The sequence below is a fragment of the Lactuca virosa genome, chromosome 9 (genome assembly GCF_052849685.1).
Source record: "Lactuca virosa cultivar CGN04683 chromosome 9, Lactuca_virosa_CGN04683_v6, whole genome shotgun sequence".
NCBI classification, from domain to species: domain Eukaryota; kingdom Viridiplantae; phylum Streptophyta; class Magnoliopsida; order Asterales; family Asteraceae; genus Lactuca; species Lactuca virosa.
Window position 1 is genome coordinate 58,525,106 of NC_136434.1, and position 24,437 is coordinate 58,549,542.

Genomic DNA, 24,437 nt, shown 5'->3' on the forward strand with positions numbered 1-24,437 from the left:
ACATGTATCTTCATTATCTTGGAATTATTACACATTTTGATAATAGTGAGATTAATTATCATTTCTAAACACACATTTTGATAACAATGAGATTTTTAATCACTTCTAAACACTTAAAATGCTATATACACAATGTGATTTAATTTATCATAAATTTTTATCGCCTCCATTTGCACCAATGACTCTCTAAATATATTTATTCTTCGAATAAGGTTTTATTATTGTAAGAGTAACCGTAGTAGTAATTATAGCCTCGGAGATGCTCAATCATTTCGTAATTTATTTTGTCGACGACACTTAATTAGCCTTTACATTTGAGATGTACCAAAACTTCGTTGCCTACCCTTAGTACGTATTTTTAGGAACTTACCCTCAATCGCATCTCTTTCATTCGTGCTACCCCTTCTTATTTCAAAATATATCTTTTCCAGATGTAGTAGCCAACCCGGAAGTGAACAAATTGTTCCTAATCTCTTCTTTATTAGGCGGCGAATTTACACTTAGTGCTAATTTAGAAAGCGACTTAAGGATCAATGCGGATTTAACGCTCAGTGCAGTTAGTGCTTCAGCAAAACTTATAGCTCTCTTAATTCAGATAATATCTAACTAGATGATCTTTTTCGACTAGGTCGCCATGTTTGGATCATGATTTCCATGATCCTAATTTCTCGCAATCTAAATTGTAGAACTCGAATTAAGGAAACATTAATTTGACTATAGCTAAAGAATTGGGTTCCTCCTTTGAGGAAATAAACCCGAAATAATCAAAGAACACTGCAAGTCACCACCTCTCCAGCTATATAATTGTATTCGACTGAGTTCTAATAGAATACATCACGAATTGAATTTCGGGGCGAAATTCTTTTAACCGGGGGAGAATGTCACAACCGTCAAAATTCGAGTCGGTTCTAGATTTGAATAAACTTAGTTGCACATATAGGCACGACACATAATAGACTTAGTAACTAGAAGCTAAGTTATAACCTACTAGAAACTTGGAAGCAACTAGAAACAATGGATAATGTACTTAGATTTCACATTGATATGTGAATTCTACAACTACTTAACTGTAGAGGCTATCCATATTCGGGTCACTCTTTGACTCGAACACCTTTTCATGAATCATATACACACATCATGCACTTGACCTAGAAGTAGAAATTAGGTCAAAGTCTCATAGAAACTTAAGTCAAAGTTGAAGACTAGGACTAGTATACTTGATTCCTCAATTTCGCTTGAATCTCGGAATCACTACATAGAATGCCAATAAACCAATAAAAATAAATTACAAACATTATTTATAACTATAAAAGAGTTATAATACCATAAGATAATTTAAAGTCTCAAATATTCTATTTATTTTGATATCCAAATTTTTACAAACTCTCAAAAACCCTAAAAACCCTAAAACTTAAATTTTATAAAGTTTAACATCAAGAATTCTATAAAAATAGTTATGAAACTTATAATATTATCTTAAAACAATTAAATTCAGGGAAATATAATCAAGGAAAATAAAAATTTAAGTCATTAACATTCATCCTTAATTTATAAGTCAAAAATCAAGGTTTCATGAATAAAAACTTGATTTTAGTGCACATTTTCTATAAAATTTAGATATTTTATAAAATAACTTAAATTTTATAAAACAAAATGAATTAGAAAGGGTTATTATACTCAAAATTTCGGACCCCTCTCTTCCCATATCTCTCTCTCTCACACTCTCATTCTCCAACACACACACATCTCTCTTCTTTCTCTCTCTAGAAAACTCTCTCTACCTTCTCTCTAATTTTTTTCTCCAAACACCACAACCACAGCCTCTTAACCACGAAATTATGGAGATTCATAAGGGTTTTTCAAGCCACAAATAAATTTAAGGTAAAGAACATACATCTCTTGAAGATCCACAACAATGATTTAAGCCATGCATGTGCATTTTACTTCAAAAACCGACTTCTACTTCTTCATCTTATTCAAACTTGTTTTCTTTTTGTTAAAATGGTTTTTAGAACATCATGGATGTGTTTTAACACCATACATGTATGATAAACAAGGTTGCATGTTCATGATCTTAGTGCAAAAATCGATTTTAAGGATTAAAACATCAAACTCAAGTTAAGAGTTTTTGAGAAACAAAATTTTGTTCATAAATGAATGTATACATTTTGATAAGTTTTAATCTTTTGATCTCTGGAAACATGACTAGAATATAAGTTTATCATGATATCTTTTAAAATATTTCAAAAGATTTACTCAAAGAAATGATGAAAACTCATTTTTCTAACCAATCACCATGCATGCAATCTGCCAGATTTCTTTACCTGACTTTAAACTGTCATATCTCACTCATTTCTTAACCAAAATTCGAGATTCTTTTTCTGAAATATAATATTTTGAGTTAGCTTTCAAACCCATCTGACCTCACTGGAAAATTCAAATATTTCGATTTTTAGAAATTTTTACAAAACTGTTGTTCAATCAGCACCTTTTTGTGAATACTAGTTTTGTATTGCATGTTCAAAGATCTTATTCATCACTAAAAATCAAGGAAAAATTAATTTGAGCACTTAACATCATGTATTAAGAGTTATAAAAATATCTTGATTCAAAAGCCTTTGGAACATGATGGAAAAATTCTCAAAGTAACATCAATAATTTTTACCAAAATCACAAGAATCAAGTTTTTTCTATAATTGTTTGAGCCTTTAGGCATGTTTTTCGACATCAAAAATAAGAAAACAATTTTTCATTGTTATTAAATTATTTGAAGTTGCATTCTGGAAATTTTCAGCTCAATATATATTTTCTTTATTTTTACATGAAAATAATAATAAAATAGAGTGTTAAAGCATATAAAATACTTAAATTTGTAAATAAATTCTGGAAATATTTGTGGATTACCCTTTAAGTTAATAAACATCTCTCATGAAGTTTCATCGATTTTTGTTACTGTTTAGTATGGTTTTTAATTTTCTTTTTATTTAGCCCTAATAAATCAGAAAACCACTTTAGGGAATGTGAAAATATTATTTCTTATTCTTCGCAGCTTGTACCTTATATTTAAGACTCCGAAAAATATTTTGGGAATTTTTGAAAATGTATATCTATTTTTCTTGAATTTTTGTGTTTATAATGGACTAAAACCTGGAAAAATAGTTTTACTCATCCAAAATTCATGAAAATTTACCAGAAACTCTTATAATATGTTAGGATGATACATAAAAATTTTGATGATTTTTATCTTCTGTATGCTATTTTTCTTCTATTTTCCCAAGATTTAATACACTTAAATGTACAAAAATCAGAAAAATTGTGTTAAACTTTTTGAAAACACATATTAATATTTTTCCTAGATTATGTACAATGTAAAATAGTTACACAAAAATTATACGAATTTTTCATGATATACTATTTTTCCATGATTTTATGATTATTCATGGAATTAAATGGTGAAAAATAGTTAGACAAATCAAAAATTCAAGAAAATTTATCTTAAGGTCTTTGACTTCAATTAAAACTGAAATGCAAAGTTTGGGAAATTTTAGAACTAAATTGATTTAGTTTTGAATATTTAATCATTGGAACACCTCTAAAATGTTAAATATTAACATTTCAATAATGGAAATTTTCCACTTAAATTGTTATATAACAATTGATTCTTTGAAACTTAATTTCCACAGAAAAATGTTTGTAACTTATCAATATTAAATTTTAACACAATATTGCCATAATTCTATTGTAGTAGTATGTATACTAGTGTTAGATTTCGATTAGAGACTCATTAGTGTGTAACATCGTTGTAGGAAAACGATAGTGGTACGAGTGGAGCGTAGTTCAAGGCACCATTTACATCATCTCAATGCATATTGTGAGTATTCACGCAGTCCCCTATTTTCAGTTTTTATGTTTTGGGGTGGAAAAGCATGTCCCGAAAAACTATTATTTGAATGTTGTATTTAAATTGATTTGTATCAAACATGATTGCTATTTTATTGCTATGTCTCTCTATGTATGTCTATGCAACACGGAACATGAGAACTTATCGTACTAAGGCCCTTCCCTTATCTCTAACCATTAACTCTTTGAGCCAATGGTCATTATGGATAGCGCTATTAGGAATTGACAACTCCTCACTCGCCCTATTGCTGGAGTGCATGATACCATATTCATCTATGGAACGATAAGCATAGATCTTGATAGGGCTTCAGTCATAGGTTTGGTTGAGACTCATTGTTTGCTCATACACATACAAACTCGTTTCTCGTTATAGCAATAACCTTGTTATTAAGTATAGCAATGAACTTCGTTTCTCATTACAACAATGAACTTTTATTACTAAAAACTTATATACATGTTTTAGCAATGAAATTGTTTGCTCATTGTAGCAACGAAATTGATTGCTCATTTCAAGCAATGAAGCTTGTTTACTTGTTTAAGTAACGAACTTTATCTTCCGTGAGAATATGAATGTTGCATCTTATTTGGGTAACATACTTTAACTCTCATGATGACAAAGAACTTTTTTTTTTTACAAACTTATTTACTCATTTTAACAATATACTTTTATTATTGGAAACTTTTATCAAAACTTTGATTTCAATTCATGAACCAATATTATTTTGTTAAACTTGTGAGTACTCACCAACTATTTTTATAGTTGACGCTCGTTTTACATGCTTTTTCAGGAATCATCGAGTAAGTGGCACTTAGGGACACATCATTGTTAGGAGCATTCGCATGTGTTGTATTTCAATTTACATTGTTATTTCTTTTAAAATTTGTTCAAACCCATTGTAAATTTGTAAAGATTTTTAATACTATGGTTGGTGTTGTCTTCTAACTTTTGCTATGAAACCCTTTATACTGCCATGCCTCGTGTTTCCGCTTTAGCGGGATGTGACATAATTGAGCTTCCTTGATTTGTGTGGACAGGTGTGAATGGATCGTCATGGTTAAGGATTTCACTCGGCGGCCCGAATATTCCTTTCGGCTGAGGGCATCAGCTACTACGTTAGCTTTTCCGGGATGATAACGAATCTCGCATTCGTAATCGTTTAGTAGTTCTACCCATCGTCTTTGCCTCATGTTGAGTTCCTTTTGAGTGAGGATGTGCTGAAGGCTCTTATGATCGGTGAAGATTGTACATTTCGTGCCGTGGAGATAGTGTCTCCAGATCTTTAGAGCGAAAACGACCGCTCCTAGTTCAAGGTTGTGTGTAGTGTAGTTGACCTCGTGCATCTTGAGCTGTCTCGAGGCGTATGCGATGACCTTCCGTCTTTGCATTAGAACACATCCAAGACCCTGGTTTGACGCATCACAGTAGACCACAAAGTCATCTGTTCCTTTTGGAAAAGATAATATAGGTGTGTTGCATAGGGCTCGCTTTAGTGTTTGGAACGCAGTGTCTTGTCTTTCTCCCCAGCTGAAGGTTACACCCTTCTGAGTCAGGGTGGTAAGTGGTTTAGCAATATTCGAGAAGTTTTGTATGAACCTTCGGTAATACCGAGCAAGGCCCAAGAATTGTCGGACTTCCGTTGGAGTTCTTGGAGCTGACATGTTCTCGATTGCCTTGATTTTGGAAGGGTACGCGTGTATCCCTTCTTTGCTGACCACGTGACCTAGGAAATCTACTTTCCGAATCCAAAATTCGCACTTTGAGAATTTTGCGTATAGCTTCTCTACCCTTAATGTTTCAAAGACCTGCCGGAGGTGTTAACTATGTGCTTCTTTACTCCTGGAATAGATGAGTATATCATCTATGAACACGATCACAAATTTGTCCAGGAAAGAACGACATACTCTGTTCATTAAGTCCATGAACACCGCCGGTGCATTTGTTAATCCGAAGGGCATCACTACAAACTCGTAGTGACCATAGCGAGAACGGAATGCCGTTTTGGGAACGTCTCCTTCCAGGACTCGCAGCTGGTGATACCCAGATCTTAAATCAATCTTTGAGAAGTAGCTCGCTCCTTATAGTTGGTCGAACAGATCGTCTATGCGTGGTAAGGGATATCAGTTCTTGATCGTGAGCTTGTTCAGTTCCCGGTAATCAATGCACATGCGAAAAGATCCATCCTTCTTCTTTACGAACAGAATCAGTGCTCCCCAAGGTGAGAAGCTCAGCCTGATGAATCCTTTGCTGAGAAGTTCGTTCAGCTGGTTGGATAATTCTTGTATCTCTGTCGGCGCTAGACGGTACGTCGATTTTGCTACTGGGGTACCTCAGGGAATCAAGTTGATTCTGAACTCGACTTGACGTTCTGGTGGAACTCCTGGAAGATCTTCAGGGAAGATGTCGGGGAAGTCGCAGACCTCTGGAATGTCTTTAATGTCTTTCATTTCTTGTTTCTTATCTACCACGTGGGCTAGGAAGGCATGATATTCCTTGCGCAGATATTTTCGGGCTTTGACGCAAGGGATGATTTGTAAATTGGTACCAGGTTTGTCACCATAAATGACAAGAGTTTCGCCACTTGGTAGATTAAGGCGAACTGCCCTTTCGTGACACAGTATATCGGCATGGTGAAGGCTTAACCAATCCATACCGATGATGATATCAAAGCTTCTTATGGTGATCGACATTAGATCGATTTGGAAAAAGTGTTCATTTAAAGCTAGTGTGCAGCCTACGTACAAATCGTTTGTGCTTTCCGTTTTACCGTTTGCCATTTCTACTGTAAATATCTTATTGAGTGAATGGGGTTTTTTTTTAACTAAGTGTTTGAATTTATGGCTCACGAAACTTCTCTCCGCACCACAGTCAAAGAGTATGCATGCATAAATGTTGTCGAGGAGAAACGTACCCGTAATCACCGTGGGATCGGTTATTGCTTCGTTCTGCCCTATTGTCAGCACTCTTCCTACGCCGCCAGCATTCCTTGCCTTAGGGCAATCCCTCTTGTAGTGCCCAGTTTCCCCACACCCATAACATGCCTGGCCCACTCCAGCACCAGGAACTTGGGTGATTGGTCGTGTCGGTGCCTTACAGAAACGGGCAGTGTGCCCCTTCCTGTTGCAGTTATTTGTCACACCCCAAAACCAAGAACGGCGGAAACATTCTGGGGCGGAGGACGTCATGTATAGTATCACAACAGTGAATAGTAGTAAACAAGCAACAACATCATCCATTGCATTAATAATATAATTTTAATACAAGTGTATTCTATCAAGTTATATAGACACCAAAATATAAATAAAAAAGAAAGATGAGTCTTGAACGAGCTTCATCTTCTCTAAGCCTTGCATCGGTACCTGTCTACTGATGACCTGAGGATACAAGTTATTTTGAAAGAGAGTATCAGCTTTAAAGCTGGTGAGATCATAAGTATTTTAGTGTCTGTATTTGTAAGAAAGTATTTGTAAGTATGTATTTGTAAGTATGTATTTGTAAGTTTGTGAAGTATAAGTATGTAAAAGTTTTGAACCTCCTAGAAAACCCTATGTTTCCTACTAAAAGTAGCCTTCTACCAAGGCATCTAGTATCTGTGTGTGTCTCTTGTAAGGGTGTGTATTTTCCCAATTCTGACTATCATTAACCAAAAATATAGTTTCTACATTACCGTGCATCGTGTGAATGTTCACGAAGTGAATGTAATGGGAAAATGAAATAGTACTGTAGTATTGTAATAAGTAACTACTGCTGTACTAACTACCTAAAACCAATTGCAATTTAAAGTACCATGTGATCGGCCTGTATCCTGCTACCGACTCAATAGAAAAACGACGATGTAAGACGTCGTAAGAAATGACATTTGGCACCCGTAGACTTGCAAGTCCCACTGTAGCGAGCAGCAAGGTGTAGGATAGTCAATCCAATATAGATCTATACACAAACTCATATGCTCCCCAATTAAGGAGATTCTGGATACAAAAATGGTCATGGCAGGTAGTGTCATGCCCCGTTTAGTGGCTCACATAACTGTATTAATGTATATGTAATGTATGCTAGCTGTTTTGTATGTTCTCCCTCTGTCTAGCATGTATGTATGTTCTCTTTGTATAGTATTGTAATGTACTATTTGTACTATCTGTATTGTGTGTTCTCTCTCTATCTAGCATGTATTGTAATGTTATGTATATACTTGCTGTATTGTGTGTTCTCTCTCTATCTAGCATGTATTGTAATGTTCTGTATATACTAGCTGTATTGTGTGTTCTCTCTCTCTATATAGCAAGTATTGACTCATGAATGAACTGACTCATTGTATGATTCTTTGTTCTAATAATAGTATTAGTAACTTCCTAAACTACGCCTATCGTAGTTTACTAGTAATATGACTTGTACGTATGAACATGGAAGTATACCCTTGCCACCCAAGGGTATTGAATTGACCAATAGAACCTTTATGTCTATACATGTATACATAATATATAACTAATATTTAGACGACCTTCGGACGAATAACCGATGCCCCAAATGATGGGTTTTGAGTATTCTAACACTTCCTAAGTGTACATGCAACCCTAATAACCTTGAATCTATGTTTTCTCTATATACATGCAAATTTCTTTTTCAAGGTTATTTCCTAACTAGCATGGCATGGGGATTACATAAATCATAAAACTAGTAGAAATACATACCTTGTTGTTGCTTGGATTCCTTCAAGGCTTTGTGAGCCTAGCACCCCAAATGTTGTGCCTCAAATGCTTCACACAACACCACAAGACTTGGAATAACTTGAGAGAATACTTCTAGCACTCAAAATTGGTTATGCCCTCTCTAGTAACACTAGGTCCACTAGCCCTTCTTTTGCTAGCCATAAGGTTCCTTTTATAGTGTTGTCACAATTAGGGTTTACACATGAATGCCCTTAATTGTCATGACTCTTGATTTCCCATGACCCATGGATTTGTAACTCCCATGGACTATCCATGGAGCTCCATTTGGTTACATCCATAACCCATAAACCATGGATCATTAATCCACCATAAAAGAATTGATGATTGTCATAATCAACCCTATATATTTAATTAGTCTCACTTTGATCACCAAATTAATCCTAGATTAATACTTGATCAATACTAATTAAATAATACTATTATTAATATATTAGAACTTATAATATATTAATAATCATAAGTGCCTTATTCTCTCATTTAGTCTATCCAAGTATTGCAATGCCATGCAACCCAAATGGACCATGCCGGGTCGGGTCAAGTACATACCAAATAAAGTTATTGACTTAGACACTATATCCAACAGTCTCCCACTTGGATAAGTCTAATAACTATATTTGCAAATATGACTTCAAAATCCGACTAGCAATCGTAGCTCTTTCAAAGTCTCTCGGAACCGAGATGATGATGATACGCCATTTTAAGATAAGTGATCATATAATCCTCTGTTCTCATGATATCAGCCGGAAAAACACATGGAACATGGTCTTACTTATTGTCCAGCATTTGTTTCTCGATCTTTGATTTGTTTCGACATAGAACTAAATTGAACAAATCAATTAGGTTCTGACCGGGCCCGGTACATAGGTCAAAACCAAATCATCGAGGGGCCCAGATATCGCTTCTATTTCTAGAAGGAACAGATAAACTTCGACTGATATGCTTGTACTAACTACTTGTTGAATTATTCACAAAGGCACGTTTTATAACATCGAGTTACCAATGCGTTTCCGTACAATCAATGAATAACCAACTCATAGTCAACAACTCATATCTCTAGGTTTGAAGATTTATATGATATTACCGTCTCACGATCACTCGAGATAAATTCCATGAAGTGATGCAAGTGAGCGTGGGTTGGATCCAATACTCAGCCCTTATGAGTACTCATGAATGTTGTAGCAACCATTGCATTGTCCAAAGCACTTTTAGACAAATCATACAAGCCAAATTCATGACAGTCTTAAATCAATACTTACTTCCAAAGTTTGACTGACTGTGGATGGTTTGAATAATAACATAATTATTCTGGAAGTAAAAACATGCAAAATTGAAACATAGTAAACAATTAACACAAGATAGTAACACCTTACTCATAAATAAATAACAACTTTTATTTATCATCAAATGTCAATTAAATTTTACAAGTTTCAGGAATCTAATTATTGAAACTAATATCATCCCTCAGCCCAATGCGCCTCGCATGCTGTAAATGCTTAACCCTGCTCAGTCCCTTCGTGAGGGGATCTGCCGGGTTCTTATTTGATGATACCCTCTTAGCCACGAGGAGTCCTTCTTCTATTCGATGTCTGATGAAATGGTATTTTCTGTCAATGTTCCTAGATCTCCCGTGATCTCTTGGTTCCTTAGCCAAAGCAACTGCACTTTCGCTGTCACAGAAAATTTCCATTGGCTCTTTTATAGCTGGTACAACTCCAAGGTCTCCGATGAAGTTCTTTAGCCATATCGCCTCCTTAGCCGCTTCACTTGCTGCTATGTACTCTGATTCACAAGTAGAATCAGCTACTGTCTCCTGCTTGGAACTTTTCCAAGTAATTACCCCTCCATTTAGGATAAAGACCCAACCCGACTGAGAGCGGAAATTATCCCTATCAGTCTGGAAGCTAGCATCGCTATATCCTTCCACTCTCAAGTCATCACTGCCTCCGAAGGTAAGGACCCAATCCTTAGTCCTCCGCAGATACTTGAGAATGTTCTTTACCGCTGTCCAGTGTGCCTTGCCAGGGTTCCCTTGATATCTATTGACCATGATCAAAGCAAAGGCCACATCAGGGCGAGTACAAGTCATAGCATACATGATCGAGCCCACATCGGAAGCATATGGTATTTGACTCATTTGAGCTATCTCAGCCTCTGTACTCGGACTCTGAGTCTTACTCAGCTTGGCATTACTCTGGATTGGTAATTCTCCTTTCTTGGATTCTTGCATATTGAACCTCTTCAGTACCTTATCCAAGTAAGTACTTTGACTAAGTCCAATTAGTCTCTTACTCCTATCTCTCAATATCATTATCCCTAGGATATAGGCAGCTTCTCCAAGGTCCTTCATAGCGAAACACTTCCCAAGCCAGGACTTAACCTCCTGCAAGGTTGCGACGTCGTTTCCTATGAGAAGTATGTCATCCACATACAACACCAAGAAGCTAACTATGCTCCCACTAGCCCTGACATACACACAAGACTCATCCTCACTCCTAGAAAAGCCAAACTCTTTGACTTTCTCATCAAAGCAAAGATTCCATCTGCGAGATGCTTGTTTCAATCCATAAATGGATTTATCAAGCTTACACACTCTATTAGGGTATCTTGTATCGACAAAACCCTCTGGTTGAGCCATGTAAACATCCTCAGCCAAATTTCCATTAAGGAAAGCGGTTTTGACATCTATTTGCCATATTTCATAATCATGAAATGCAGCTATGGCTAATAATACTCTAATAGACTTAATCTTAGCTACTGGTGAGAAGGTCTCATCATAGTCAACTCCCGGAGTTTGAGTAAAGCCATTCGCAACCAGTCGCGCTTTATAAGTGTGTACCTTCCCATCCATGTCGGTCTTCTTCTTGAAGATCCATTTGCACCCAACTGTCTTACGACCTGGTACATTGTCAACCAAGTTCCAAACTTGATTGTCATACATGGACTGAATCTCGCTGTCCATAGCCTCCTTCCATTTAGCAGACTCAGGGCCTGCCATGGCTTCCCTGTAATTATTAGGTTCATCCAAATCTATTAGTGTACTATCACTAATAAATGTATCACCTTCAGTGGTGATGTGATAACCATAATAAAAATCAGGTGTGTTCCTCACCCTAGTGGAACGTCTTGGAGGTACAGACTCATCTATCGGATCAACATGAGTTTCCTCCTCAGGTTGGTCGATAGCATTTGAGGTTCCTTCACCACTTGACTCTTGAAGCTCTTCAAGGTCAATTTGCCTCCCACTGTCCCCTTGGCTTATGAATTCTCTCTCACGAAAGACTCCTCTTCTTGCCACAAAAACCATATTATCACTGGGTCTGTAGAAGAGGTAACCAAAGGATCTTTGTGGGTAGCCGATGAAAATACACCTCTCACTTCGAGGTTCAAGCTTGTCATGAGTCTCACGCCTCACGAAAGCTTCACAACCCCAAATATTGATGTGGTCCAAATTGGGAACTTTCCCAGTCCACATCTCGTGAGGTGTTTTGGCAACCTTTTTAGTAGGGACTAGATTAAGGATATGGGCGGCAGTCTCTAAGGCATACCCCCAGAAAGAGATTGGTAACGAAGCTCGACTCATCATGGAACAAACCATATCCAGTAAGGTTCGATTGCGCCTTTCAGCTACACCATTCAACTGTGGTGTTCTGGGAGGTGTCAATTGTGAGACAATCCCACATTCATTAAGATAGTCAAGGAACTCAATGCTAAGATACTCTCCTCCCCGATCGGATCGGAGCATCTTGATGTTCCTGCCCAATTGATTCTCAACTTCCTGCTTAAACTCTTTGAACTTTTCAAAGGTTTCTGACTTATGCTTGATTAAGTAAATATATCCATATCTACTATAATCATCAGTAAAAGTCACATAATAGCGATTAGCATCCCTTGTAGCAACTCTGAAGGGCCCACACACATCCGTGTGTACAAGGTCCAACAAACCTTCACCCCTATCACAAGTACGTGTGAAGGGTGACTTTGTCATTTTTCCAAGTAAACAAGACTCGCAACTATCATCTGACTTGAGGTCAAATGATTCCAAGACTCCAGCCTTTTGGAGTTGGCGTATGCGCTTCTTGTTAACATGTCCAAGACGACAATGCCACAAGGATGCTTTATCCAAGCTATCTGAAGAATCAATATACAACACATTATTTCCTAGATTGTCTACAACATTCACGACTTCATATACACCATCACAAGGTAATGCTTTAAAGTAAAATACATCATTGTAATAAACATTAATAGCACCATTTTTATTATCAAATGAAAATGTAAAACCTTGTTTATACAAGCCATGAAAGGAAATAATATTTCTCGCCATTTCGGGCGAGTAACAACACTTATTCAAATCTAACATTAACCCATTATTAAGCAATAAAGAATAAACTCCTATCTTGGTAACAGGTGATGCTTTCCTGTTGCCCATGACTAAGTTTATCTTCCCGTGCTCCACTTGCTCACTTCTTCTTAGTGCCTGCAAATCAGTACAAATGTGAATACCACACCCTGTATCAAGCACCCAAGAATTAGCATTAGATGAGTTGTTAGACAATATTGTGTAAATACCTGCATGGGTGGGTTTAACCTTCCCATCCTTTATATCTTGCAGATATTTAGGGCAGCTTCGCTTGAAGTGTCCCTTATCCTGGCAATAGAAGCACTGTGCTTCCTTTGGGTTTGAAGAAGGAGTAATGGGACCTTTCTTTGTCCCACTTGAAGAGGAACCATCAAGAGTCTTACCCTTGGTACCCTTCGAAGGGTTTTTCCTATTCTTACCCTTTCCCTGCCCAATAGCCAGAACAGGGGCTGTTGAAGGAGTAGAAGTAGCAACCGCTTTACCCTTAAGGCCATTTTCAGCTGTCCTTAAGAGTCCTTGAAGTTTGCTAAGTGTGACTTCCTCCTTGTTCATATGATAAGTCATACGAAACTGATCATAACTTGGAGGTAAGGAATGGAGAATGATGTTAATCGTCATTTCCTCAGGAAAGTCAACATTTAGCTTCAGCAACCGGTCAACGAACCTTTGCATCTTCTGCAAGTGACCGGTGATGGGTTCACCATCCTTCATCCTTGCGGTTATCATGGAGGAGATGATTTTATACCTCTCCTGACGCACGCTCTGATGGTACCTTTCCATCAGATCCAGGTGCATCTCATAGGGGTAGAAATCTTCATAGGATTTTTGAAGTTCAGGAGTCATGGTGGCCATCATGATGCATGCTACTTTAGTAGCATCCTTTTCATGTGCAACAAACTCCACAAACTCTTTAGGAGTAGCAGTGGCTTCATTCACAACCTTAAGCTCCCTATCGAGGACATATTCTTTGTCCTCATAGCGGGTAATCATTCTGATGTTTCTGATCCACTCATTGAAATTGGATCCATCAAAGATGACCTTACCACACAAGTTCATAAGGGAAAAGGAGCCTATTGGGTTTGAGCCAGAAGCATTGTTGGAAGACATCTGAAAGGAAAGAAAGACAAGTTTCATTAGATTAGGAATCCTTAATAATTCACCCAAATGAAATATTAAGGCTAGGATCCAACAAAATATTTATAGTTGGAAGAGGGATGCCGTAATCCATACTATAAAATATTTGAAGGTAGGTAAATGACGATTTACCAATTTCCACCATAAGAACGAAATATTTTATTATTAGGTTTTATTGGTTTTGAAACTCCTAGATCTTTTGAGATACATTGAACTTTTCAATGGCATGTTTGAATCTCGATTGTGCCCTCTCAAGTTTGTGACTGGGATGCCGAGGATCACAAACAAGGTGTGAATAACCATACAAATTGACTTGGTACCCTCAACAATATTACCTAATCGATGTGCCGGTTAACCACACACGCTCCACCGATCTATAATAAGGTCAAGTTACCCTTTGCCACTCTTACTAGTCCATGTTAGTGTGCCGGTTACCCACACACGCTCCACTAACGACTTGGTAAGGTACAAAGTGTAATTTTATGGGCTAGCACCAATTTCACATTTTCCTAAAGTAACTAAGATTGGGAATTTATAATGTATAGTTACTTTATAATTCATTATACTTTTAACGAGTATTTAAAGTCGTATCCTACCCGTTCGGCAAACGACCCTCCACCGATCAAGGAAGCGGTGGGTGAGAGTGGACACCCATTAAGTCACCATTTTATAGGCAACAACCTTATACCCCCCTTATAGACCGGCTTCGTGAATGAGGCCTACTAACGGTAAGAATGACATATTCTTATACATATCTATATAATAAAATTATAATAATAGTATAAGTGTTGATTTTTAAACTTTTTAAAAATCTAAGGTTTAATTTGGAATAAAAGTATTAAAGTGTAAGACTTTTCAAATTCCAAAACATGAGGGCAAGATTTGAAACTATTCCAAGTCTCTTCAATTTGTAACTTATGAGTTTTAATGGTTCATAAAAATGAAGACTCTTCATTTTATGAAACCTCTTTAGTTCTTTAATCATAATTAAAAGAAGTGACTCTTGGTTATCCATAACTTGAGGACAAGTTATGGACACCATCATAGCCATTAAGATCATGAATTAAACATACATGGTGGTTACACATAATTCCTATGATCTTCTAAAAACTCATAAGAACACAAATTCATGTCAAGCAATTTCAAAAAATCATATAAACATATACAATACTTGAAAATTGATAAAAGTCATGTAAAATGGGTTAACATAATCATTATCATTTTGAAAAACAGATTTTACAAGTCCAAAACAGATTGGGATAATGATCTTAATCCATTTCCAGCAACAAAACTCGAAAAAACTCCCCAGCACGCTCCTACTCGCCGAGTGCACTATTCTACTCGGCGAGTAGAATGAATTTGTTCATGGACTCGGCGAGTCCTCCCCATGGACTCGGCGAGTCCAGTCGTCAGAATGCAGAATTTTCGATTTTTAAGCAGTTTTGCATCAAGTATACAGAAAACAAACCTGGCTCTGATACCACTGATGGGTTTTGAGCATTCTAACACTTCCTAAGTGTACATGCAACCCTAATAACCTTGAATCTATGTTTTCTCTATATACATGCAAATTTCTTTTTCAAGGTTATTTCCTAACTAGCATGGCATGGGGATTACATAAATCATAAAACTAGTAGAAATACATACCTTGTTGTTGCTTGGATTCCTTCAAGACTTTGTGAGCCTAGCACCCCAAATGTTGTGCCTCAAATGCTTCACACAACACCACAAGACTTGGAATAACTTGAGAGAATACTTCTAGCACTCAAAATTGGTTATGCCCTCTCTAGTAACACTAGGTCCACTAGCCCTTCTTTTGCTAGCCATAGGGTTCCTTTTATAGTGTTGTCACAATTAGGGTTTACACATGAATGCCCTTAATTGTCATGACTCTTGATTTCCCATGACCCATGGATTTGTAACTCCCATGGACTATCCATGGAGCTCCATTTGGTTACATCCATAATCCATAAACCATGGATCATTAATCCACCATAAAAGAATTGATGATTGTCATAATCAACCCTATATATTTAATTAGTCTCACTTTGATCACCAAATTAATCCTAGATTAATACTTGATCAATACTAATTAAATAATACTATTATTAATATATTAGAACTTATAATATATTAATAATCATAAGTGCCTTATTCTCTCATTTAGTCTATCCAAGTATTGCAATGCCATGCAACCCAAATGGACCATGCCGGGTCGGGTCAAGTACATACCAAATAAAGTTATGGACTTAGACACTATATCCAACACTAAAGCCACATCCCAACGAGGAAAAGGAGATAAAGCGAGCTAGTCTTCCTAAGTCCTTTAAACATTACTTATATAACTATACATATATATGCATGCAATTGACAATATAAAAGTATAAAAGAAGTTTTTTAAAATCTTATAAAAGCTTAACAACTAAGAAAAGATGACTTGATGTCAGTTTGTAAAACGGTTTGAAAGCAGTTTATTTGATAAGAACAGTTTTGAGTATAAGAAAAACCTTTGATTGAAACACAATTATAACAGGGTTTGAAAAGAAACATTCAGTATGTAAGACAGTTTAATAAAGAGTTTTAAACGAGTAAAAAAATGTTTTGGAAAGCCATTTGAAGTAATCTGTTTGGTAAAACAGCTAAAAGGGTAGTAAATCTATTTATATGCTAGTTATTAATCACATGTGATTGATATAATAACTAGCATGATTCAACTTGTATCCCCCCCATAAAAGCATTTAAAAACATTTAAAACATTGATTAAGGGGTATGAACTCACCTGTAGCGAGTGGTTGGGATGAACGGACTGTATAGGATGCTCGGTGTCAAGTGAAGACTTGTACACACTCTATGATCCTAGTTAACATATAATATCACATATATGTAACCAATTAGTCTTTAAACAACTAAATAACAGAGTTAAGACATCCTAGGGCATGTTAAACACCTTATTTAAGTGCTTATGTCCTAAGGATTGCATCTAAGTGTTGTAGGACATTGCTATTGAGGTTAAGGTTCAAGGGAACCCTCTAATTGAGTTTACGGTTTTGTGACCATAACTCATTGAGTTTACGGTCGTAAACCCATGAGTTTACGGCCGTAAACTCATGCTTCTTTGACCATTTGTTGTTTTGAAGCTCTACAAGTCATTAGGAGTAATTCTACTTGAAGTGTAGGCCTTAGGGAGTGTTTGTGGCATCAAAACTCTTCTATATGTAGTTTACGGCCCATGGACCACTACTCCATGTGTTTACAGCCGTAAACACATATGATCTATGGTCTTTTTATGTTTTCAAGTCCTAAACACATCAAGGAAAGGGTCTAGGCTAGTTTCCAAAGCTTGAGAAGGGACTAGGGCCTCTTTGGCACACTTTTTAGGGTTTACGGTCCAAGGTGTTCTTGGACCGTAAACACCTTTGATCTTAACTTTCTTGGGTGTTTTCTTGATGTATAGAAGTGTAACAAACCTTAAGATACTCTAGGATGGAAGTACTTACAAGATAGAGGCTTGAAATGGTACCAAAAGGCCAAGAACACTAGTGTGTGTTCTTGGTGAAACTTGAAGATCTAACCTTTTGGAAAGATTTCACGGATGGAAGTGTGTTAAAACACTAGATTAAGTAATATCTCAACTTAAAAGGGTTAGAAACACTTACAATATTGAAGATCAAGAAGAAAAGTCGAAGCTACTTGAGAGAGAATTGAGTTTGGATCTTGAAAAGTGAAAAAGTGATTTAAATGTCTATGTGCCATATATATACTCTTGGGGTTTACGGCCGTAAACACCAAGTTTAGGCCGTAAACTCCAAACTCTTGGAGTTTCGGGACTTTATTGTTGCACAATAAACCCTAGGGCATCCTCTCTCCTGATATCTCCTAAAGTGTTTATCCTAAAATACTCAAACTTATTCCAAAAAGCTTGAAAATTAGCAGCAACAGTTCTGACTTCTATTGAATTGAAATGTTGTACAGAATAGAAATTTTGGGTTGTCACATCATCCCCCCATTAGAAGGAATTTTGTCCCGAAATTAGAATTTAGGTAAGGAAGTAGGCATGAATAATCGAGTCAAGAAGTGGGGATACTTCCTAATCGATTGATTCTCACGCTCCCAAGTGAATTCAGGTCCTCGGTTGGCATTCCAGCAAACCTTCACTAATGGGAAACGAATATGAATCGTTCGCATGACCTCTCGGTCCATGGTCACTACGGTTCTTCCACGCAGGTGAGGCTCTCGTGGAACTCGATCTCGTCGAGTGGGATTACAAGAGTCTCGTCGGACGGATACTTTTTCAAGTTCGAGACGTGGAGGGTAAAACGTACGTTACTGAGTTTGCGGGGTAGGCCGAGTCGTGGATGCTTTTATTCTCATTCTTACTATGAGGGTAGATAAGTAGGTCATTCACAAGGATCATGACGAACTGATCCCAGTAAGGATGACATATCCTATTCATTAAGTTTATGAATACTACGGGCTTATTGGTCCTATCCGAGGGGTATCACTACGGACTCGTAGCGTTCGCATCGAGTTCGGAAGATTGTCCTCGGGACATCCTTCTCTAAAACTCGCAACTGGTGATATTCGGATCTCAGGTCCATTTCTGAAGGGAAATTCGTTCCTTGCGGTTGGTCAACCAACTCATCTATGCGAGGCAGAGATAATGATTTCTAATGGAAATCTTGTCGGAGTCTCCGATAGTCGAGGTACTTATGATACATTCCGTCTGCTTCTGGAAGAATAAGATCGGAGCTCTCCAGGCTGAGAAGCCTGGTCTTCCAATTCTATTGCTGAGTAGTTTGCTAAGTTGTCCGGACTGTTCTTGTATCTCTGTAGGTGTTAGACTGTAGGGCGATCTGGATATAGGAGTCGTATTGGGTTCTAAGTTTGTTCGCATGACAATGCGATTACTTGTAGTCTTGGGCAGTCTTCGTCCTGAAGTTCATAGTAGAATTCATACATGGTTCATCAATCACAGCCTCGTGTATACGAGTCGTATATAATTAAGATTGAAAAGGTAGTCGAATAAATGATTCTTCTTTAAGCTCACATTCCAACGAGGAAAAGAAGTTAAAGTGGAATCATCAATTCTAAACCTGTAGAACCTTGATTATATACCACCCTTGTGTATACATTCTTCCGCGATAGATCAACCGTACGGGTCTTTGAATTGAACTTGACGTACTGTACGAGTGGTACTCTGGGGAGGTTTGCTGAGGTTTCTTCGGAAAGGATAAGAAACATGAGGTACTCTACGCATGAGTACTTCGGAGTTCTGAAATGACGGATTCGCTAGAAGATGATTTCGGAGAAAGAGATGTACGTACTAAACTGGTATTTGTGCGGATCAAATTGAATCAAATTGTATGATAATATCGGACTCACTTGGGAATAAAGATATGATACCTGATTATAAAGGCGTTACAGACAAAATCCAACAGTGCAACTTTTAACAGAGTTACACTACTATAGATTCACTACAAGACTATTGCTGCGAACTAGGTATACTACAAAAGACAAGTATACGCAGCACGAGCATCCCTTTACTGACGGGATCTTGCAAAAGATAAGACTCGAGTTGCACTAGCTTTAAACAGTTTATAAGTCTGTTACAACGAACGCCTTAGATACTTTAACGAGGGTCCGGGGTAGTTTCTCCCACGGCAGTGATCCTTAGTATCTTCCCTTCTGCTCCGGAGTTCTTTGTTATCTGGCAATCCTTCTCGAGATGTCCTATCTCACCACATTGGTGACATATTTGGCTAGCACCAACATTGGTGGTGGAAGTGATGTGTCGAGTTAGAGTTATGTGCACACGAGTGTTTTCCTTGTTCATCCACTTTGAAACTTTCCTTTCGTAGGGTCTAGTTTTACCACCACCATCGCAAGCCTTATTGACTCCGATGTCAGGGGCTTGAGTGATGGGTCGTGCTGGTGCTCCACAGCTACGAGCATGGTGCCCTACTTTTAGGCAATTGCAACATTGCATTTCATGGCAAGCCCTATGATGATGAAAACTACACTTTTCACACTTCGGAAGTTTTCCCTCGTATGGCCTGCTCGGTACTGGGATGGCAGGGGTTGCCACTTGTTGTTGTTGCATGGCAAGTCTTTGGGATCGCTTACGTTCCTTCTGGGCTTGGCACTTTCGTTTCCCGTTCTCTGTTTTTCGGCTTTGCGAGTCTGCAACTATTATCATTTGATGGTTTCCTGGATTGATACTACGATCGGGATTGTCAACCCCTTTGTCAGCATTGCTTGCGTTGATAGCGCTGCGGTTTGCAAGGACAGCTGCCACGGCAGCCGTCATGGCAGCTATAACTGCGGCTTGGAAAGTAGCAGCGTCCATAGGAAAGGCAGGGGTTTCGTTGTTCGGCTGACTACTTCCGAATGACGACATGATTCTGTAACACGAAAGATAAGGAGTTCGTGAGCGATTATGGTTGACCCTAGATGTATTTCTATCGTTCATATAAAGAGTAGCAGTATGTTATCGAAGGTTTGACCTACATCCCTATGATGAAGTCCTAGTACGGAGTAGAAGTAAGTTCGTAGAATGGTCTTATGATGCTTGACGTCTCAAACAGGGTACCATCGGTTGGTAACTAACATGATCCAACCCTTGAAGAAGAATTGGGAATTATCCCTGAGCTAAATTACCCTAGTTCAATAACTCGACTAGAGTGGGTTTCAGATAGACTCCCATGATAGCATGATGAAAGTATTTAAATAAAGAATGACACAGAAGTTAGCCGACTGTCAATATCTTTGATATTCATGACGCAAAAGTTTGGGAAAATTGACCTTGTAGAAGGTGTTACATCATATCCAGAGTAGAAAGGTTTTGGCCGCATAAAGGCCTAACTAAAAGTACCTACAGTACAAGATAGTTTCATAGAAAAATGCCTCATAGGACATAGACAGGAAAAACGATTCCTTTTAACAGGGAAAGAAAGCAAGGCATCTACTACTGGTGACGGTCATCCCTCTGGTTAACCCTTAGTTCAGCCAGTTGACGTTCCACATCAAGCAGATGTCTTTCGTACAACCTCTTCGGTATCCATTAAATGGCTTGGGCTGATCCTGTCCTTGGCTCCATGTTTCTAAGCTTTCCACCCTCGGTGGCGTCGGGCCTTGAAAAGCCGGACGAGGGTTAGGATTTGGAACAAGAGCCATCGGGGGTAGGTTCTCTACTTTAGGCTCGGAGTCGGAACCATCTCCAAAGCCTTCAGCCTGGTGACCATCCACAGGGATTGGGTGGTCATTTCCTGGGTCAGCTTCAAACCCGCCTTCATTACCTTGGTTAGGGAAGTACAAGTTGTCGTAGGGATGGAGTCCAGCCATATTATGTACGCGAGAAAAGAGATATAAGAATCTAGCACATAAGTAGCTTATAGTAACACAAAATACTCCTATAGTATTTTAGGTTTAGGTTCTATTGTTCTCATTGTGGTATTATGGGTAAGTTTTTAGACTTGTTGCAACCTCACAACCACACTTAGGCACATGCTAGTCAACCCTTGGATAATATAGTTGATCAGGCTATATCATCCCAGTTTTGACTATATGTCTCTAACTCTACTTGTGTTGCCCAACAATCGTAATACTTTTGTACTGTCCTAGTGACACTGATTTTAGTATGAATGCAGGCACGTATACTTAATTAAATATTTTATTATTTAAAGTATAAACTCTTGGTCAGAGTATTTTTAATCCCATTGTATTTATAGTCTGTATATCTTTTATAGGTTGATATACTTAATTCACTATAAACAATGCTCTGATACCAATCTGTCACACCCCAAAACCAGGAACGACGGAAACGTTCTGGGGCGGAGGACGTCATGTACAGTATCACAACAGTGAATAGTAGTAAACAAGCAACAACATCATCCATTGCATTAATAATATAATTTTAATAAAAGTGTATTATGTCAAGTTATATAGACACCAAAATATAAATCAAAAAGAAAGATGAGTCTTGAACGAGCTTCATCTTCTCTAAACCTTGCATCGGTACCTGTCTACAGATGACCTGAGGATACAAGTTATTTTAAAAGAGAGTATCAGCTTTAAAGCTGGTGAGATCATATGTATTTTAGTGTCTGTATTTGTAAGAAAGTATTTGTAAGTATGTGTCACACCCCCAAACCAAGGATGGCGGAAACGTCCGGGGGTGGAGGACTTCATGTATAGTATCATAACAGCAATTGTAATAGTAATTTAAGCAAACACAACCAACATATATATGAAAAAAATTACATCATTGTATGAATTACATGTTTACGAATCAATCACAATATGTTGATAAAATATGAAATAGTAGACGCCTTAGCGTCCCATCCTCAAAAGCACTTGATTTCCTGTTTAATGATTTCCTGAGAATAGAAGTTGTTTGAAAAAGTGTCAACACAAAGGTTGGTGAGTTCATAAGCTTCTGTTTGGTATTATTAAAAGCCTTTCGTTTGTAAAAGTAGTATTTGTGTTAGAAAAATCATATATTTTCCTTAATGTGTAAATGTAGTCTTAAAACCCAAAGACCGAAATGTACAAGTAATTTGTCATATTTATAGTAAAACAATGCAAGTTTAAATCGACATAAACTCGTTAAATTTTAATGAAGTTCCCGTAAATTCCAATGTTTGTTAATACTTTATGTGAGTTTATTATAACCATACTATGACCAAGGTTGCCTAAGACGACGTTCTTCAGGCGTCGGAAATGTTATGACATTTGTCACCCCAGACCTATCGGTCTAACTGTTGCATGCAGTTTAGGTGTGGGTTTGTCAAACCCAATATAGATCTATACACAAGTATCACGCTCTCCCTCAAGGAGACTCTGGTTACAATACAGGACTTAATGATAATTTGAAGTAAATGTCTCACAAAGTCATTAACGGAATTACGTGTTATGAAAACTTGGTACCGTATGGCCGTACCTTGCTTAATGAAAATATCCTTGGTATAAATGTACCCTTTTTAAATGTATGTGTTGTGTAATGTATCATAAACTATACCTATTATAGTTTATCAACCAAGAGTAGTACGTGGTAATGTATGCAAACTATATTCAAAATAGTTTATTTAATGTTTGAATGTATCGATTGTAATTTGATTATAATCACTTGTTATTCTTTATATTTTATATGACCAAATCCATTTGTAAACTGATGTGTGTCTAAATATTGAGATAAAATGTCATATATTGCAGTAACATATAGTCACATAAAGATATACACCTTGCTCAACATGTTACAAGGTGAAATGAAATTAACAGCAACTTTTCGTTAAAAACAGTTTCTGTTACCGTTCTTAGAAAATTTATAGAAAAATCATCACAGCTCTAAATCCAAATCCGCAAATTTTGAGAGTTTGGAATATGAGTCTAGTTTGTTCGTAAATTTTATCAGGATTTTTAGTGATCTCTAACAGAGGTGACAATGTTCATAATCACAGACTGGTCCGGGTTTGCTTCTGAAATGACAGGCAGTTTTGTAAAAATCACCATTAATTGTAGAAAAATCATTTGGAGATGTTCAAGTAGTCATTTTAAAGCTAAGAGTTTGAACTACTTGCACCTGAAACAGTTTTGGAACTAAAATATTTAAGTTGACCAAAACAGTCTGTGATTAACGTCCATCTTTTCTGATGTAATCTGTTAGAAAAAGTTTAATTGTATTCTTGATGATTTTACTTGTATTCTCCCCTTAAAACTTAAGAAAAACATGTAAATGTATGGGTATGAACTCACCTTATGTGGTTTCAGTAGATGAAAGTGAGAGAGAGGAAGTGTTCAACTCAAGAACACTAAGAAGATGTCTTGATGATTCGAGAATCTAACACCGAATAAGATGGAACTTGTGTAAGATATCAATGATTTGAGTAGAATGGAGTTTAATAATTATGTGAATGATGAAGATACTTACTAATTGAAGCAAGAAATCCCTGGAGAAAGCCTTGAAGTTCTTGAAGTTGAGAGAAAAGATGAGAGAATTTTGGAGAGTGTTCTTGGTTGCTAAGTGTAGAATGAAAGAGTTTTATGGAGAATGAGGAGAGAGGATCAATCCTCCAGCTCTTAGAACGTGGGAAGAGCTGGAGATTGGCTGTAAAGGTCCACTAAGGAGACAAGGGGTAGTGGGAAAGAGTGGCTGATCATAGAGTGAGGTGGTAGTGGGTTGCTTTTGCCATAAATTAAGGAAAAGCAAATATTCCCTCAATAATTAGTTCAATCACCAATTCTTTTAATATATTTTATAAAAACCCTGGAGATTTATATATTTTGGGGCCTTAGTTTATAAAATAAAGTTTTGGGTGAAAAT